Genomic DNA, 4033 nt, shown 5'->3' on the forward strand with positions numbered 1-4033 from the left:
CAGGAACTGCTCTTGGGCTTAAAATCCAGAAACTACACATGGAAAAAAACAAAATACAAATGTGGAACAGACGACACGTCAAAAGGGACACGACAAAATGATTGGGACTGTGTTATGCTATACATTTTTTTGTGTGTGTGTCTCTGGTTTGTGAACATGTGCCATTGTTGCCGGCACCCTTGCCCTCTTGTCACAAAAACAGCCTCAGACATAAAAATGCAGACAAAAAGTAGAGAACTCCAACTTAACATAACAAGAGAGAACAAAGATGGAGACACAGGAAGCTTCTTCTCAGGAAGACACAGGAAGGAGTCTTGGCACAGATTGTATCTCATTACGGCCGAAGTCTCATTACGGCCGATGTCTCAATACGGCCGAAAGTCTCAATATGGCCGATAATCCTTTAATCCCCAAGTGTCTCATTACGGCCAAAGTCTCAATACGGCCGAAGGCAGTCTCATTACGGCCGAAGATGTCTCATAACGGCCAAATGTCAAAATGTGTATTGTAACCTGCATTGATATGCAATGTCGCAGCCAGGTATGGATATATATTCAGCAGGGTATAAGCCATGCACTGTGCCCTTAGGGCCCTTATCATATTTATATACACATATTGCGAGACAAACGGTATGTTATCATACCACAGCACAATGCAACATATTGTGTAATGTGTACTCCCACAAGGTAGTGTAGGCTGTGAAGCAGGCTACTATGTGGAGTTAGCTACTTGTAGAGAGCTAGATGAATATTGGCTTTGTTGTGACGCTTTTGGAGCCATCCTACAGTCATTGGCCATGACAGAGCACCTATCTCAGTCGATGTCAGTTTATTTCCATTCGCCTTACAATGATACAATTCTTGCTTCTGGAATGAGTAAACCTGCAAGAAGCGATGAGCAACCATGAATAGGCTAGAATATTAAAAACAACAACAACAAGCATTTGTCTCTACATGGCTCGTTTTAATGTGCACAAGCTGCACACGTGTTGATACGTGTCTGCTATTTCATACAAGGTTAACATAAATATTCATTTAGACAAAAGAATGACAAGCCTTAAAAATGTGACTTCCACGTAAACACAGAGCATGACCATGATATGAATATAGGTTCAGTAGTTCATTCCCTTAATGGAAACATGTGAATATCAAATAGTAATACATTACAATTCATGAAATGATGCATGCATAACTTTCCATTTCTGGTTTCTTTTTTATAAAAGTAGTGCACGAATTAACATTCCTGCACTACTACAAAATTTCTCACTTCACAACAGAACCTTATGATGATCTTAACAGCTCACCTCTTCGCCAGGACTCCCTGGGCAGCAACATCCTATTAGCCATGTTGTTGTTTTTCTTTTTCGGAATCCTTCGTGCAGCCACATACCATGCCTGGAATGGAAAACCAGCTATAAATAACAATGTATTTGAATGACTTCCTCTTGAAGTATTTATTCTAATCAGATATGCTTTGTGCCTACTATGGTGCGCGAAGGCACATAAGTACAACATTTGCAGACGTTCGACGTAAGCAGTTCTTGGAGATCAATTCAAGTACGCCGACTTGCGCTTTTATTTTTGAAGAAATACGACGACAAATTTTAACAAATGAAATATGGCTCACAATGATACGAGTAAATGCTGCTGTACGGTGATGCATTATCGGTATCTTATCGTCTTCGAATAAATTTGTTGTTCCTAAACGCGCAACCAACTAGAAACAGCGCAAACCTACGAACGGATACCGAGTTACATCTATTACAGGCACTTCAGCTGTTTTGATTAATTTAAATTAGTCTTATGAGAATCCAACTATGTGTGGACAGCACACTACTAAGACAGGCAATCTACGAAAGCATTACTCACCAGAATTCCTGCTTGACTTGGTCTTGGTCAACACTGCGCGATATACGTTGGGGCTGTGGCGATTCATTCAACTCGATTTTTACCGGAACAACAGGCGCTGCTCGAAAGACAACGACGGAAAATAGAGAGCCGCTATAAAGTCCGCTAATTTGCACATTACAGCACTACAAAGCGATATATGAACACATCGTAAACAAGAACCACTCGCTCAAACACACAAAAAACGAGGTACCCAACGTTGCTAGACACCATCCGAACTCCGAAGTGAGAGTAGCAAAACAACAAGATATCAAAACACGAAAGGAAGAGTATTGATCCCCCCTCCTTCTATAGCATGCAAAACGTGATTTGCGCTGAGATGAACATATATGTTCATGACGCGAGTAATTTTCACTTTTCACTGATCCAAACGAGGTCACGTGGGATTGCTCGACGCTTGCGAAATCAACAATGACAATGGCGAAACGAAACTTGTGAATCGTGCATTTGCTCTTCATGGTAGCTGCCAAAAAATCGAATCAAACTTATGGGACACTGGATTACAGGTATGTTGGCATCTTTTTCATTCCTGCATATCATTACACTATACGTGAATACATGGTGTCATGTCATGGGTGTCATGTCTCACGATGCATGGGGAAGTAGTTGCATGGGGAAGTGTGCATGGTTCTAGACTTTTAATTCTTGATCGCGTAATCGAAATATCGGCACCTCTCGCATTGTGGCTTGCATGTGACCAACCAAGTGCTGTTCCCTTACTAGCGCTTCCTACAAACGACAAAACGAAACATGTGGGAATGTATATTTTTGTAACAAGAAAATGTATCGTTTTCAGGTTGCTGCCACTACTCCATGTGCCCGCAATTGTCTTGCGTGTATGATTACACTAACGGCGTCGCCCACCACGGCGGAAGTGTTTTGCGTACACGCGTTTCAGCATGAAGCCTGCAGGTAACATCTGATGTTTACCCTTCGGATATTCTGAATTTACATATTGTAGCTTAGAAGAATTCCGAATGCCCAGAGTGACACACACTTTTAACATTGTGACATCAGTGCAGTGGCATAAGCTCTAATGTAGTGCCCCACAAAAATGAACAAGGGGTAGTGGTTTATCCAGAATCCCAAGCACGAGAAGGGTGTTGGAAAAAATTGTTGGAATAGTTACGTCATTACAGCTTAACATATCATTACAGACGTATCTGAAGCTGAAATCGCAAGGGCACCCCCTGTAGGGGGTGCACAGGCAAAAAAGTTAGGGGGGGTCTGGATAAAGCACTGACGAGGGGGACTCCTCCACCCCATGTCAAGCCTCATAAAACACCTCCTGAAATAGTTTCCTGGCTATGCAGCTGCATTATTATGACGTAATTGTCATTGTTGTCCATAATTCTTCAATATGTTTTGAATATATGAAAAAAAAAAGTCTGCTTGACAGCATATGTCTTATAGTCATCATCAAACAAGAGCATATGCCATTTTGTTCAGTGGCTTATGTACCTTTTTGTAAATTTCAGGTGGACGTAAATTGTAGAAGGCAGCTAGTGGGGGAGAAGATCATGGTCATAGGTCATGTGACTCCTGGAGCTCCCAGTGGGCTCCCTTGTGGAGTACTTTTCAGAACACACACACATACAGTTTGCTCACAGAACCAACGAGTAGGATGTTGCTTGAATACTGAGAGAAAATGGCGTAACACATACAAATATCGTGTGACACATATGACAATAAAAACATTTTTCACGAGGGATGCATGAAACACTGTCGCAATATTGTGTGCATGAACCATTGTGTGTGACACAAGCCGTGGGGGCACACCGCCTCGGACACATTTTGGGAAGCATAAAACACAGTATATACAGAGCTACTATGGTGGATGCTTCTTTTTTCTTTTTGGCCGTTATGAGACATCTTCGGCCGTAATGAGACTACCTTCGGCCGTAATGAGACTACCTTCGGCCGTATTGAGACTTTTGCCGTAACGAGACACTTGGGGATTAAAGGATTTTCGGCCGTAATGAGACTTTCGGCCGTAATGAGACTTCGGCCGTAATGAGACTCGGGCCGTAATGAGATGTTACCCTTGGCACATACGCAGTGACCCCTCGGTTTGTAACAAAAACCGTGGCCCCTCCTCGAACAATACTCCCATCTCCTCAAATAGC

The 4033-nt window shown here is 42.3% G+C and overlaps 1 long non-coding RNA gene across 1 annotated transcript; it reads left to right on the forward strand.

The window, feature by feature from the left end:
* The first annotated feature begins 2326 nt into the window (after positions 1-2326).
* On the forward strand, positions 2327-3725 carry LOC135395485 (uncharacterized). The gene is made up of 3 exons (XR_010423115.1): positions 2327-2413; positions 2704-2819; positions 3386-3725. It is a non-coding gene; the product is annotated as an uncharacterized LOC135395485 (long non-coding RNA).
* Positions 3726-4033: the final 308 nt, after the last annotated feature.

This window comes from Ornithodoros turicata, chromosome 5 (genome assembly GCF_037126465.1).
Source record: "Ornithodoros turicata isolate Travis chromosome 5, ASM3712646v1, whole genome shotgun sequence".
Lineage (NCBI taxonomy): Eukaryota > Metazoa > Arthropoda > Arachnida > Ixodida > Argasidae > Ornithodoros > Ornithodoros turicata.